Below are 17,772 nucleotides of genomic sequence, written 5' to 3' on the forward strand. Positions count from 1 at the left end.
TTCGACCTATTATTCAACATCAGGGCTCAACAGTGATGTCCTGAAGACCATAAAGCAGAGTGTGTTGCTTCTGGGAGGCGTGTAGTGAGGGAGCACTTCAGCCACCTCCTTTGGTCTGTTCACTGTACTGCCCGGGATCTCCTGATGGTCAGCCATTTTAATCCCACTTCCCATTCCTGCATCAAAACGTTTGCCCACAGTCTCCTGTACTGCCACAACGAGGCCAGATGCAGGTTGGAGAAGCAACACCTCACTTTCAGTCTGGGTAGCCTCCAACCCGATGACATGAACATCAATTTCTCTTACTTCCAGTAATCACTCACCTCTGTCCCTCCCCCATCTTACTTCACCAGTCATGATCACTTCTATTCCCTCCCCAGCCTTCTCCATCTGTCCATCACCCACCTATCCTTCTCTCCCCACTTCCTTCTCTATATTCTATGGTCTACTGTCCTCCCTCAGCCCTGTCGCCTCTTCCCCCCATCACCTCCCAGCTTTTGACATTGTCCCCACTCTCCCCCACCAACCTACCTTTACCTATCACCCCCCTTCCTCACATCCGTCCACCTCTCATGTACCACTCAGTCCCTCCCCTTCTTTACACCGGTAACCTCTGCCTCCATCTTTCCAGTCCTAGTGGAGGGTCTTGTTCTGAAACATCCTTTCCCTCCACAGATGCTATCTGACTTGCTGGGATCGTACAGTGCCTTCATGTACGTGGCTATCAAACACTACTCACTTGGACTCATCGTGGGCACTCATCCTCCAAACTCATGGGTCCTCTCAGAGTTCAAAAACAACACGACTAATCCCCCCCCATCCTGACCATTTCCCAGACGCTGACCTTCCGCAATACCAGCCACGAGAGAAAGTCTTCGCCTGGGACTGCGACAGACATGCATGCACACATGGAAATCAAAAACACACACACACACACACACACACACACACACACACACACAGACACTCACACACACACACACACACACACACACACACACACACACACACACTGACACACACACACAGACACACACACACACACACACACACACACACACACACACACACACACACTCACACAGACACACACACACACACTCACACACACACACACACACAGACACAGACACACACACACACACACACACACACACACACACACACACACACACACACACACACAGTCAGTGACTCCAGGGTTACTCTGTTGATGGTGACAATATCTGGGCTGGTAGTCTGGGATAGGGAGGGAAGGACAAAGGGCCGAAAAGCTATTGGGTCAATAACCCAGCATTCAAAAAGATTAAAAGAAAAGATTAGCTTTGCAGCAGCCTCACAGGCAGTTAGCATCAGATAAACAGCGCTTGCAAGAAAAACATAAATTATATCATTTATATTATATATATAATCATTATAATATGTAAACATAAATGATTAACACACACAAAATGCTGGTGGAAGGCCAGACAGCATCTATAGGAAGAAGTACAGTCGACGTTTCGGGCCAAGACTCTTTGTCAGGACTGATACTGTGTTTTGCAAGAAAGAGCACACTTAGAATAAGAAAAAAAACAGAAGTTCATCGTAGTGGAAAGTGGTCACAGTGCTACTGTACAGGGTTGTGCCTGTTGGCTCAGGAACCGAATGGCTGAAGGGAAGTAGCTGTTCCTGAACCTGGTGGTGTGGGACTTCAGGCTTCTGTATCTCCTGCCAGACACAAGCTCAGAGAAGGCAACACGAGTGAATCTGCAGATGCTGGAAATAAATTTAAAAAAAACCAAGATGCTGGCAGAACTCAGCAGGCCAGACAACATCTGTGGGAGGAGGTAGTGACGACGTTTCGGGCCGAAACCCTTCATCAGGAGGCCTGAAACATCGTCACTACCTCCTCCCACAGATGTTGTCTGGCCTGCTCTGAGTTCTGCCAGCATTTTGTGTTTCTTTTTAACAAGCTCTGAGAAGTTGGCATGGCTTGGATGGTGGGGATCTTTGTTGTTTTCTGGAGACAGATAGTAGGGACGGATGTGCCTGTGATGTACCGGGCTGAGTCCATTGCCTTCTGCAGCTTCTTACTATGCTACGCATTCGAATTGCCGTGCCAGATGGCGATGCAACTCTCAGGGTAATTTTAACGTGGACATCTGCAGAAGTTTGTTAGCGCTTGTCTGATGCGTTGACACCCAGCGATTTAAAGCTGGTGACTTGCTCCTCCTCTGAACTCCCAGTGCAGGCTGTCACTCACTCATCCTCCTGCAGTTCTTCAGATCTGCAAACATTAATTGTTTTTAGTTTAGAGATTTGTCATGAACCAGGTCCTTCCGGCCTAGCCAGCTGCACTACCCTGCAACCCACCTATTTAAGCCCTTGCCCAATCATAGGGCAACTTACAATGATCAGTTTACCTACTAACCAGTGCGCCATTGGACTGTGGGAGGAAACTGGAGCACCCAGAGAAAATGTACGCATGTAAGGGGAGAATGTACAAACTTCCTTACAGAGGATGCCAGAACTGAACTCCGACCCCTGGTATCCACTACGCTGCTGTGGCCCCCTACAGAGGAAAATCATAAATTAAAAACTTCTTGTGGCTCCACTTAACCAGGTGTTCTGTCTCACTGCGGTAAGCTGACTGGTGACCTGTCCAACATCAGTGGTGTCGTCAGTGGGTTTGTGTTTTTGTGTGTACAGGGAGTAGGGCTAACCTCCAACGGACCCGGAGCTGATGTTGTCCAGAAAGCATTTCACTGGTCAAGAATGAGTCGCAAATTTTGTGATTACAGCAATTTTATTAGATGTTCATTGTAGTACAGGGCTGGTGAGGTTAGTCTGTAAAAAGAAACAAAGGAACTATAAACTTTTGAAAACTGCAAGTGGGTACAATTAGTAGCAACTCTACCTGGCTCTAAGTGTATACATATGTACTTGACTGTAACTCTATCTGAATGTAACTGTACCTGGATATAACTGTACATGGCTGTGACTGTAGTTGACTGTAACTGTACCTGGACATAGTTATACATAGCTGTGACTGTAGTTGACTGTAACTGTACCTGGCTGTAACTATCTGAATGTAACTGTACCTGGATATAACTGTACATGGCTGTGACTCTATCTGAATGTAACTGTACCTGGATCTAACTTACATGGCTGTAACTGTGCCTGACTGTAACAGTACTTGACTGTAACTGTATGCGGATGTCACTGTATCTGACTGTAACTGCACCTGACTGTAAATATACCTCATTGTAAATACACCTGGTGGAAACTGTGCTTGATTATAACTGTACCTCAAATAAACTCCTCTCAGGTTTCCAGCTGGATACAGCTATCGATTCTAATGGATGTTTCAATGACAAACTCTGCCATCTTTATCAGGGATGATGCCTAGGTATGTCCAGGTGGTATTTATATCCCTGTCATCTGTCCTTCCTGATTGGCTAGTCCTCATCCAAGCAGATTTGGCTGTCCCACCTTGTTTACAACTGAATTTCAGTTCTTACTAAGAGCAAGCCCTCCACCTTTGTTAAAATTCTTTCTATCTAGCTTGATTTTAATGGCTTCCTTCATCTGGTGGTCCCAAAAGCCATTGGCATGGCACAGTAATTAATCCTATCAAAATTAATCCTATGGCTAATGTGAACAGTATCGACCTGTAGTTGTATCTCACTCTAACTGTACCCGGTTGTAACCATACTAGGCTGTAACCAGACACAGATGTAACTTTAACTGACTCAAACTGTACCCGGATGAAACTGTATCTGACTGTGACTGTAGCTTCACTGTAGTTATACTTAGCTGTAACCGTGTACGTAACTGTAACTGTACCTGGCTGTAAATTTATCTGTCTTTATGTACCCAGGTGTAACTGTATCTCCCTGTATTTGTAGCTGGCTCTACCTGGCCCTGGATGTAACTATACCTCACTGTAACTGTACCTGGCTGAATCTCTACATGGCAACAAATGTACATGTACATAATAATTTGTATTCAGATGTAACTGCAACTGGCCGTAACGGTATTTCACTGTAAATGTAATTGGCTGTATCTCTAAATATACATGACTGTATATTTACATCTGGATACATAACGACAGGTACATTTACAGCCTGGTACAGTCACATGCAGATACAGATACAGTTAAAAGCAGATATAGTCAGGCACATTTACAGTTAGTTGTACCTGTACCTGTTTGTAAATGTACCTGGCTCTCACTGTACTTGATAGTAACTTTACCTGGCTACAACTGTACCTGACTGTAACTGTACATGTCTGTAATTGTGTAAGGATGTAATTTTACATGCCTGTAACTGTACCTGGCTGAACTGTTCCTGACTGTAACTGTACTTGACTGCAAGTATACCTGGTTTTTGCTGTATTTGACTGTAACTCTACCTGCCTGTACCAGTTCCTGGATGTAACTATATCTGACTGTAACTGCTTGTTAATGTACATGTCTGTCTTTATGGACTCCAATGTAATTATACCTGGCTGTCACTGTACCTGTCTATAACTGTACCTGCATGGTATCTGTACATGGCTGTAACTGTACCCCCTCCACCCGTAAAGGTACCTGGCTGTACCTGTTCTAGGATGCAACTGTACCCAACTGTATGTGTACCCGGATGTAACTGTACCTCACTGTATCTGTACCTGTTCTACTGGTTCTGAGATATAACTATACTGTCTGTAACTGTACCTGAAAGTAACTCTATCAAGCTGTAACTGTACTTCAGCTTAACAGTTCCTCACTGTAAATATATGTGACTGTACCTATACCTGAATATAACTGCACATGACTGTGTCTATACATGTCAGTAACTGTACTCCAATGTAGCTGCATTGAACTGCTGCTGTTAAGTTAACAAATGTCACGTCACATGCCGGTGATAATAAACCTGATTCTGATTCTGTACTAGTTGTAACTACCTGGCTGAAACTACACCCTGATGTAACTGTACTTAACTGTAATAGTACCTGGCTGTAACAGTACCGCACCTTAACTCTACACGACTGTAACTGTACATGACTGAAACTGCACCTGGCTCTAACTGTATCAGATTGTAACAGCACCTAATTTTTCCTGTACCCCGATGTAACTGTACCTGGCTGTAACAGTTTGACTGTAAATGTACCTAGCTGTAACTGTAGCTGTACGTAACTGTGCCTGGCTCCGTCTACATATGCATTGACTGTATCTGTACCGGAATGTAATGGTACCTGGCTGTAACTCTACCTGGCTATATCTGTACTTGACTGTAACTGTACCTGGATGTAACTCTACCTGACTTTAACTGTACTTAGTTGTAACTGTACACGACTGTAAATGTACTTGTCGGTAACTCTACAGCAGCTCTCAGGGATAGGATATGTGAACATTTGGAAACCCATGGCTGATTAGGAAGAGCCAGCTTGGCTTTATGTGGGGCAGGTTGTGCCTTACCAACTTGTTTGAGTATTTTGACAATATGATGAGAGAGATTGATGAGGGTAGGGCAGTTGATGTTGATGACATGGATTTTAGTAAGGCGTTTGACAAATCTCTCATGGGAGGATAATCCAAAAGATCAGGATGAATGGGGTCTGCGGCGAATTGGCCATTTGGATTCAGAACTGGCTTGAGCATTGAAGACAGAGAGTAATTGAAGGGATTTATTCAAGCTGGAGCTCTGTAATTAGGGGAGTTTCACAGGGATCTGTGCTGGGACCTCTGCTATTTATATATAAGTGACCCAGATGAAAATGTAGGTGGGTGGGTTAGTAAATTAGTGGATGATACCAACATTGGTGGGGTTGTGGGTAGCGGAGAAGTCTGGCAAAGAATACAGCTCGATGTAAATCAATTGCAGATATGGGCAGAAAAATGCCAGATAAACTCTGATAAGTGAGGTGTTGCACCTTGGTCGGGTGAATGCAAGGAGACAGCGCACTGTTAAGGTCATGTTCCTTAACAGTGTTGCTGAGCAGTGAGATCTTGCAACTGAAATTCATAGCTCCTTGGAAGTGGCTACACAGAGAAGCCTTTCATTAGTCGAGGCTTTGAGTTCAAAGTCAGGAGGTTGCAATTTTATAAAACTCTGGTTGGGCCACATCTGGAGTATTGCGTACCGTTCAGGACACCCCACTACAAGAAGGATATTGAAGCTTTAGAGAGGGTTCAGAAGGTTTACCAGGATGCTTCCTGATTTAGAGGGGTATCCTGGTTTACCACGCTGCACCTGGAATTAACAGTGCCTGGCTTAAGCTCACTTGACTGTAACTGTACCCGGATAAAAATGTACTTGACTGTAACTGTACCAAGATGTAACTTACCTAACTGCAACTGTACTTGAACTGTAACTGTACCTGGTTGTAACTGTACCTGACTGTAACAGTACATGGCTGTATCTGTACCCAGATGTATCTCTACCTGGCTGTTATTTTTTCTCACTGTAACCTTACCTGGCTGTTTCTATATCTGTTTGTAACTGTAGGTGTCCAAAACTGTACTTAACTGTAACTGTACTTGGTTTTGAGTGTATCTGGCTGCATCTGTACCCGAGTGTAACCGTACCTGACAGTAACTGAAACTAACAGTAACTGTACTCGGATGTAACTATATCCAGATTTATCTGTACTTGACTGCGACTGTACCTGGCTGAAACTGTACTTGACTGTAACTGTATCTGTTTGTATCTATATTTGACCTTTTCTGTAGCCTGGCTGTAACTGAACCTTACAATAGTTATACCTGACTGTATCTGTTCTTCACTGTAACTGTACCTGGCTGTAAGTGTGACTGATTTTAACTATGATTGGCTGTGAATGTACCTCGCTATAATTGTACCTGATTGTAACTGTGCCTGAATTCAACTATGCCTGGATATAACTGTACCTGGCTGTAACTGTACTTCATTATAATTGTACCAGTCCTAAAATGTAACTGTACTTCATTATAATTGTACCAGTCCTAAAATGTAACTGCACTTGGATGTAACTGTGTTTGACTGCATCTGTAACCAGATGTAACTGTACCTGACTGTAAATGTACTGGGAAATAACAGTATTCAGATGCTGCTGTACCTGGATATATCTGTGCTTGACAGTAACTGTACTTGACTGTAACTGTGCAGCACATTCAAAATGCTGGAGGAACTCAGCAGGCCAGGCAGCATCTAGGAGAAGAGGTGCCAAAGGGTTTTGGCCCAAAACGTCGACCATACTCTTTTTCTTAGATGCTGCCTGGGCTGCTGAGTTGCTCCAGCATTTTGTGTGTGTTGCTCGGATTTTCTCTTGTTTGTGACTGTACCTGGCTGCACTTGTACACAGATATAACTATAGCTGATCATATATGTACCTGGCAGTAACTGTACTTGGATGCAGCTACTTGTACTTGGACAGTAATTGTACCTGCCTGTAACTGAACCAGGATGTAACTGTACCTGATTGTAATTTTGCCTGAATGTAACTGTAACTAGTTGTATATATCTATACTCAGATGTAAATTACCTGACTCTAACTCTACCTCACTGTAACTGTACTTATTGTAACTGTGACTGGCTTCAACTGTGAATGCCTGTAAATGTACCCCACTACAAATGTATCTGACTGCAACTGTAATTGACGTAGCTTACCTGACTGTATCTGTACCTGATTGTATCAGTATTTGACTCTATCTGCTCATGGCTGTAACTTTGATGCAAACTGTAACTCACTGTAACTGTACCTGGATATAAATGTACCTGATTTTAACTGTACCAGATTTAACTGTACCTTGATGTAACTGTTTTTTTAATGGTCTCTGCCTATAACCATGCTATTCTGTGACAGTACCTGGCTGTAACTGTTTCTCACTGTGACACCACCTGGCTGAACCTGCACCTGGACATAACTGTAACTGGCTGTAAAGTGACTGGGTTTAACAGAGAATGTCAGTACTGTAGCTCACTATATCTGTAGCATGACTGTAACTGCACCTGGATGTAATTGTGCCTGACTGTAACTGTATCTCACTCCAACTGTACCTGACTGTAACTGTACCCAGATTTATCTTTCACAGATGTAACCGTACCTGGTTGTAGATATAACTAGCTTTAACTGTACCTGACAGTTAATGTACTTGACTGCAACTGTACCCGGATTTCACTGTACTTGATCGTAACTGTACCAGGATGTAACTGTACTTGACTGAAACTGTACATGGATGTAACTGTACCTGGCCGTAAGTGTACCCAGATGTAACCAACTGGCTGTAAGTAAATGTACCTGGCTCTAACTGTACCCAGATGTAGCTATAATTGGTTGTACTTGTACCAAGGTGTAACTTACATGGCTGTAATTGTACTTGTCTGTAACTATACCTATTAATAACTGTGACTGGCTTTAACTGTCAGTGGTTGTAATTGTATCTCACAATAACTGTACCTTACTGTATGTGTACCCAGATGTAACAGTATCTGGCTGCTACTGTACTTGACTATAGCTCTACCTGTCTATAAATCTACTTGACTGTATCTGTATTTTACTGTATCATACTGGACTGTGACTGTAACAGGCTGTAATTTACCTGACTGTACATGTACCTTACTAACTGTAACTGGCTGTAATTGTACCTGATAGTAACTGTATTGACTGAAATTTTACCTCACTGTAGCTGTTCTTGACTGTAACTATACCTACCTGTGCCTATACCTGGATGTAAATGTGCCCAAATATAACTGTACATGGCTGTAACTGTATCTAGTGGCATCTTACCTGATTGTAAGTATATCTGATTGTAACTATATCTACCTGTGCCTGTACCTGGCTCTATCTTTACCCAAATATAACTGTACCTGGTTGTTCCTGAACATGACTGTAGTTGTACCTGGCTGTATCTGACTGTATCTGTACCTGGCTGTAACTATACCTGACAGTAACTGTATTTGACTGATCCTTTACCTCACTGTAACTGTACTTGGTTGTAACTGTACTTGACTGTGACTATACCCAGCTGTATCTGTACCTGGATATAACTGTACTTGGCTGTGACTGTACCTGGATGTAACTGTAGCTGGCTGTAACTATACTTGCCTCTACCTGTACTTGACTGTAGCTCTTCCTGACTGTAACAGTACCCAGTTGTATCTGTACCAGATGTAACATCACCTGTCTGTAACTCTGCCTCACTGTAACTACACCTGGCTATTATCTGCATCTGGTTGTAACTGTAAGGAACAGTAACTGCACTTAACTATAGCTGTACTTGGTTGTAACTGTATCTGGCTGCATCTGTACTGGATATAACTATACCTGACAGTAAATAAAACCCTACAGTAACTGTACTCAGATGTAGCTATAACCCGATGTATCTGTACTTGACTGTAACTGTATTTGGTTGCAACTGTACCTGTCTGTATCTGTATTTGACTGTATCTGTAGCTGGCTGTAACTTTAACTGGTTATAACTCATTTCACTGTAACTGTACTCAGATGTAGCTGTACTTGACTGTCACTGTGTTTTACTGTAATCATACCTGGCTGACACTGTACACAGATGTAACTGTACCTGGCTGTAACTGTACACAGATGTAACATACCTAGCTGTAATTGTGCTACCTGTAACTACCTGGTTGTAACTGTACCTCACTGTAGCTGTACCTATCTTTATCTGACAATATTTGTACCTGTCCATAACTGTATCTGGCTGTAACTGTGACTCACTTTAACAGTGAATGGCTGCAACAGTTCCTCACTGTAACTATACCTGACTGTAACTGTACCTGTCTGTATCTGTATTTGACCTGGTGGTAACTGTACTTGACTAAAACAGTACCCTGACTTAACTAGGCCTGACTGTAACTGTACCTTCCTGTGGCTGTAACTGGCTGTAACTTTAACTGGTTGTATCTGTACTTGACGGAAACTGTAACTCACTGTAATGTACCTACCTGTACTATAACTGTACCTCACTCTATCTCTGCCTGGCTTTAACTGTGATAGGCTGTCAATGTACCTAACTGTAACTGTTCCTGATTGTAACTGTACCCAAATTTAACTATGCTCAGATATAGCTGTACCTGACTTTAACTGTATCTGGATATAACTGTACTTGTCTATAACAGACCTATGATGTAGATCTAGCTCACTGTAACTTTATCTGACTGTAACTGTGACTGGTTTTAACTGAACAAGGCTGTAACTCCACCTCACTGTAACTACATGTAACTTTATCTGTTCTTGACTGTAACTGTACCAGGCTGTAATTCTATTTGGATTTTACTGTGACTATTTTAAATTTGAATGGCTGGAACTGAACCTCCTTGTAACTATACTGACTATATTTGATCTTATCTGTAACTGTGACAGGCTTTAACTGTGAATGGCAGTAACTGTTCATCACTATAACTGTACCTGAATGAAACTGTACTGAATGTAACTGTACCTGGTTGTAACTGTACTTGACTGTAACTGTACCGGATTGTGTCCTTATGATTGTATCAGTGCACCTGGCTGGAACTTAGCCGGCTGTAACTGTACCTCAATGTAAATGTATCTCTCTGTAACTGTAAATGGTTGTGCCTGTACCTGCCTTTAACTGTATTTGACTGAAAATGTACCTCACTATACTTGTACCTGGACTTAACTGTGACTGGCTTTAATTGAATGACTGTAACTCTAGCCTATTGTAACTAACCCAGCAGTATCTGTTCTTGACTATAATTGTACCTGGCTGTAACTGTACTTGACTGTAACTGTACCTCACAGTGGCTGTACTTGCCTGTAAGTGCCTGGGTTTAACTGCATATGCCACTAGCTGTACCAGTTCCAACTGTATCTGTATGTAACTGTTTTTGATTATACTGTACCAGGATGTAACTGCAATTGACTGTTGCTGGATTTGACTGTAACCATACCAAGGTAACACTGTACTGTCTGTAACTGTTACTCACTTTAACTGAGAATAGCTGTAACTCTACCTTCTGCAACTACACATAACTGTGCCTGTTTTTTTTTACAGTAACTGTGCTAGGATGTGAATGGTTACAACTGTCCTTCACTATAACTGTACCTGAATGTAACTGTACTTGATTGTAACTGTAACTCACGGTGGCTGTATATGTCTGTAAATGTATTGGGCTATAACTGTGATCAGCTTTAAATGTACCTGGCAGTAGATGCAACTGTACCCATATGTAGCTGTACTTGACTGTAACTGCACCAATATGTAACTGTACATCACTGTAACTGTATCTGGATGACACTGAATGTGAATATAACTATATGCAGATGTAACTTACCTCACTGTAAATATGCCTGACTGTAACTGTACATGCCTATAATCGTACTTGGAAGCAACTGCCCCTCACTGTAATGATATCTGTTCCTGGATGTAACTATACCTGACTACATCTGCACATATCAGTAACTGTACTCGGATTTAGCTGTACCTGGGTGTAACTGTACTTGAAGACACTGTACTTGACAAAAACGGAACTTGAAGTCACTCTACTTGATAGAAACTCTACCTGTCTGCAACTGTACCTGGCTGTAACAATGCCTGGCTTTATCTGTACCTCACTTTAACAGAGAATGCCTGTAAATCTACCTCACTGTGACAGTATCTGTTCTTCATTGTATCTGTACTTGGCTGTAACAGCGATGGGCTTGAATTTTCAATGGCAGTAACAGTACCTCGCTATAACTGTACATGAATGTAACTGTACCTGGCTGTAAATGTACTTGACTATAACTGTACCTGGCTGTAATTTACTTGATGGTAACTGTACCCCCCCAATGTAACTGTACTCTGTAACTGGCTATAACTACACCTATCTATAACTGTACAAGACTGAAAATGTACCTCACTATAACTGTACTTGGCTTAACTGTGAATGGCTTTAACTATACCTCACTGTAACTACACCCAACGATATTTGTTCTTGACTGTAAATGTACGTCTTTGTAACTGTGAATAACTAACGGTGAATGTACATCACTGTGACTGTATCTGTCTGTAAAGGTAATGGCTGTTACTATGGCAGGCTTTATCTGTACCTGGCAGTAGCTGTACTTGGCTGAAGATGTTCCAATATGTGACCATACTTGACTGCAAATATACCCAGATATAACTAGACTTGACTGTAACTGTACTTGACTGTAATCGTACCTGGCTAGAATTTTACATGGATGTAACTTTGCCTAACTGTAACTGTGCCTGGGTGAAACTGTACTTGACTATAACTGCATCTGTCTGTAACTGTACCTTGCTGTAATTATACTTGAATTCACTGTCACTGCCTGAAACTGTCCCGGCTTGAACCGTATCTGACTGAAACGGTGCCTAGCTTTATCTATACCTGGAAGTACATGTACCTGGCTGTGATTGTACTTGACTGCAACTATACCTGCCTGTAACTGTACTTCAGTGTAACTAAATCTGACTCTATCTGTTCCCAGATATAACTGTACCTGACTGTATCTGTATCCTTCAATAACTCGGATTTAGCTGTACCCAAATGTAGCTACCTGGTTGAAAATGTACCCTGCTGTAACTGTACTTGACTGTAACTGTACCTGGCTGTAATTATACTCTGACATCTTCAAGTTCCCTGACTTTATGATTTCAAGTTCCCTGGCCCTAACCATCTCATTTTCACCATGGACATCCAGTCCCCGTACACCTCCATCCCCCATTAGGAGGGCTATAAAGCTCAGCTTCTTTTTAGATAACAGACCCAACCTGTCCCTTCCTCCACCACTCTCTTCCACCTAGCGGATCAGGTCCTCACTCTCAATAACTTCTTCTTTGACTCCTCCCAGTTCCTCCAAACCAAAGGTATGGCCATTGGCACTCAGATGGGTCCGAGCTAAGCCTGCCTTTTCGTTAGCAACTTGGAACAGCTTACGTTCCACTGATACAATTCCCCAACTTTTCCTACACTACTTCGACAGCTGCATTGGGATTGTGTCCTGCAGTCATGTAGAGCTCGTCAACTTCAACTTTACCTCCGACTTCCACCCTGCCCTCAAATTTCCCTGGTCCTCCCTCCCCTCCCTTGATCTCTCTGCCTCTATCTCTGAAGACAGTTTATCTATTGATATATTTTACAGACCTAATGCTTCTTACAGCCACCCACTTCCCATCCTGTCACTTGTAAAAATGCCACCCCGTTCTTTCAGCTCCTCCGTCTTCATCGCATCTGCTCTCAGGGTGAGGCTTCGCATCCTAGAACTAATGCTATGTCCTCCTTCTTCAGGTAAAGGGACAATGCTGCCTTCATGTGCATCTCTTCCATTTCGTGCACGTCTGCCCTCACCCCATCCTCCTGCCAGCCCACCAGGGATAGGGTTCCTCTTGCCCTCACCTACCACCCCAGTAGTCTCCACGTCCAGCACATAATTCTCCGTAACTTCCGCCACCTCAAGTGGGATCCCACCACCAAGCACAACTTTCCCACTTTCCACAGGGATCGGTCCCTACGCAATTCCCTCGTCCTGTCGTCCCTCCTCACTGATCTCCCTCCTGGCACTTATACTTGCCACACCTGTCCCTATGCCCCCTCCCTCACTACCACTGAGGGCCCCAAACAGCCCTTCCAGGTGAGGCAACACTTCGCCGGTGAGTTTGTTGGGGTCATCTACTGTGTTTGGCACCCGTTGTGGCCTCCTGTACATTGGCGAGACGTGACACGGGTTGGGAGATCAATTCCCCGAGAACCTACACTCTATCTGCCAGAAAAAGTGGGATCTCCCAGTGGTCACCCATTTTAATTCCACTTCCCATTCCCATTCCAACATGTCAGGCCATGGCCTCCTCTACTGTCACGGTGAGGAGCAACACCTTATATTCCATCTGCATTTTATATATATATATTATAATATATGGTCTCTGCTGGTCCTCCCCTTTCCCTTTCTTCCTCATGTTCTCCCTTCCCTATCAGCTTACCTCTTCTCCAGCCCCTCTTCTCTTTCACCTGTCGGCTCCCCAGCTCTTCACTTCACTGCTCACCCTGGTTTCACCTATCACCTACCACCACCTCGTACTTCTTCCTTGCCTCCCTCCACCTTCTTGCTCTAACATCTCATCCTCTGTCCCTGTCCTGATGAAGGGCCTCGGCCTGAAATATCAACTGTGCCCTCTTTTCCATAGATGCTGCCTGGCCTGCTGAGTTCCTTCAGCATTTTGTGTGCATGCTAGGATTTCCAGAATCTGCACATTTTCTCTTGTTTGTACACCGATGTAGCTGAACTCGGATGGATCTGTACTTGACAGTAACTGTACCTGACTATAACTGATCTCCACTGTAATTTTACTGGGATGTAATTGTACCCAATGTAACTGTATCTGACTGTAGCTGTACCTTTTACTGTATCTTTGTAATTGACTGTAATTGTTCTTGAATGTAACTGGACTTTGCTGTATATGTACCCAGGTGTATCTGTACCTGGAGGTAACTGTACCAGGCTGTAACTGCACCTAATTGTAACTGTATCTGGTTGCATATGTACCTGGATAAAGTTATACTTGACGGCATCTGTCGATGGCAGCAATTGTATTTGGGTGTATGTAACTGTACCTTGCTGTAAGTATTCTTCACTGTAACTATAGCTGATTGTAACTGTACCTGGCTATAACTATATTTGACTGAAACTGTACCTCACTGTGACTGTCTGTAATTGTATCTGACTGTAACTGTACCTGGCTGGAACTGTAATTGACTGTAATGGTACATGAATGTACCTGTAGCTGGCTGTAAATGTACCTGGTTATATTTCTAACTGGATGCAATTGTACCTGACTGTAACGGAATCAAGTGGTGACTGTATTTGGATGTAACTGTACCTGGAGGTATTTATATTTCACTGTAGTTGTACCTGGAGGTACTTGAACTTGACTGTAACCGTACCTGACAGTAAATCTGACTGGCTTTAACTGTAAATGGATGTAAACGTACCTCACTGTAACTGTTCTTGAACGTAATTTTTCTCAGGCAGTTGCAGTCAAAGTAAATGTACCTGGCTTTATCTGTACCTGGGTATAACTGTCATTGACTGTAACTCTACTTAACTGTTACTGTACATGGCTGTAACTGTGTGTGTCTGCATCTGAGGCAGTATGTAGCAGTACTGGATGGTAACTGTATATGGCAATTACTGTATTCAGATGTAGCTGTACCTGGAAATACCTGCTTTTCACCGAAACTGTAATCGGCTATAACTGTACCCAAATGTAACTGTAGGTGGCTGACCCTGTACATAACTCTAACTCACTGTAACTGTACCTTGCTGTAAGTATTCTTCACTGTAACTATAGCTGATTGTAACTGTACCTGGCTATAACTATATTTGACTGTAACTGTACCTCACCGTGACTGTCTGTAATTGTATCTGACTGTAACAGTACTTAACTAACTGTACCTGGCTGCATCTGTACCCGGATAAAACTGTAGCCAATTGTATCTGTTCTCAGCAATAACTGTACTTGGATGTAGCCGTATGTGGATGTAACATGAGTTGACCATAATTGTACATGGCAGCAACTGTACTCGGCTGCAACTATACATAGCGTAGCTGTTCTTGACTGTAACTGAGTTCAAGTGAACCTGTCCCTGACTGTAACTGTGCCTGGATACAGCTGTACCTGGCTGTAATTGTACCCAGATATTACTGTACCTAGCAGAAACCATACTTTGTTGTAACTGTATCTGACTGTAAATATACCTGTCTGTAACTATATTTGCCTCTACCTGTACTTAACTGTAACTCAGTGCAACTGTATCTTGCTGTAATTGTACTTGGCTGTACTGTACCTTGTTGTAACTGTAGTTGACTGTAACTCTACTTAACTGTTACTGTATATGGCTGTAACTGTGTAACTGTGCCCAGATATAACTGTGTCTGACTGTAATTGTACCTAGATGTTACTATGCCTAGCAGAAATCTGTACCTGAATATAACTGTACAAGGCTGTAACTGTACCTGATTGTGACTGTACCTAGCTGTATCTGTACCAAGGTGTTACAGTATCTGGTTGTATCTGTATCTAGTTGCATTTGTACCCAGATATAACTGTACCTGACCATATCTGTACCCAGAATTAACTGTACTCGGATGCTGCTACACATGGATGTAACTGCACCTGACTATAAATGTACCTATTAGCCTCTACCTGTACTTGACTGCAACTGTACCTGACTGTAACTGAACTTGACTGTAACTGTACATAGCTGTATCTGTATCAGCTTGTAACTGTACCTGAGTGTAACTGAATCAAGTGGTAACTGTATTTGGATGTAGCTGTACCTGGAGGTATTTGTACCTGACTGTAGCTCTGCCTAGATTTACTTGAATTTGTCTGCAACTGTACCTGACTATATCTGTACCTGGTGCAACTGTAGTTGGCTGTAATTCTACTTGTTACTGTACATGGATATAACTGTACCTGCCTTTATCGGTACTTGGTTGTAACTGTACTTGACTGTAACTGTACTTACCTGCATCTGTACACAGATGTATCTGTAACTGGCTGTAACCTAAATCACTGTAACTGTACCTGGCTATAACTGTATGTGGATGGAACTGTACCCAGATGTTACTGTACCTAGCTGTAACTGTTCCTCACTGTATCTGTAACCAGTTGTTACAGTACCTGGATTTAACTGTGCCTGGATATAACCGTATCTGGCTGTAACTCTACCAGGTTGTAACTGAATTTGCCTGTAACTATACCTGCCTGTACCTGTACCTGACTGTAACAGTATCTTGATGTAACTGTTCCTAACTGTAACTGTACCTGGCTGTAAATGCACTAGGATGTAACTGTATTTGACTGTAACTGTACCTCACTGTACAGTAACTATGCCTGACTGTATCTGTATCCAGATTTAACTGTACCTGACTATAAATGATCTTGGCAAAACTGTACTTGGATAAAGCTTTATCCAGCCATAGCTGTACTTGACTGTAACTGACCCTGGCTGTATTTGTACTTGGATGTAACTGTATCTCACTGTAAGTGTACCCTGCTGTATCTGTACCTACTTGTAAATGTAGTTGACTGTAACTCTACTTAACTATAACTGTGCATGTCTATAACAGTGCCTGGGTGTAGCTGTACCCAGAAGTACTGTATCTGTACCAAACTTTAACTGTACCTGGCTATAATGGTCCCTGGATGTAACTGTAGCTAGCTGAAACTGTAGTTGGATGCAACTCTAATGGACTATAACTATACCTGGTTGTGACTGTTCTTCACTGTAACTGTACTTGACTGTAACTGCCTGTACCTGTGACTTGCTTTAACTGTGAATGGCTGTGATCTATCTCATTGTAACTGCACCTAACTACACCTGTTCTGGACTATAACAGTAGCTGGCTGTAACTGTACTTAACTGTAACTGTGACTGGCTTTTACTGTACCTGGCAGTAACCATACTTAGCTCTAACTGTACTCAGAAGTAACTGTACTTGACTATAGCTACACACGGCTGAAGCAGTACACAGATGTACATGTCCCTGGCTTTACTGTGCTCAGATGTAACTTACGTGGCTCTATCTGTACCCTAATGTAATGGTACTTGGCTGTAACTGTACTTGACTGTAACTGTGTATCACTGTGATCGTGCCTGTAACTATACCTATCTGTATCTGTACACAGATGTAACTGTAACTAGCTGGTCAAAGAACACTGAGGCTGTCTACAAGAAGGGTCAGAGCCATCTCTATTTCCTGAGGAGATTGAGGTCCTTTAACATCTGCTGGACAATGCTGAGGATGTTCTACGAGTCTGTGGTGGCCAGTGCTATCATGTTT

This window comes from Hypanus sabinus, chromosome 1 (genome assembly GCF_030144855.1).
Source record: "Hypanus sabinus isolate sHypSab1 chromosome 1, sHypSab1.hap1, whole genome shotgun sequence".
NCBI lineage: Eukaryota > Metazoa > Chordata > Chondrichthyes > Myliobatiformes > Dasyatidae > Hypanus > Hypanus sabinus.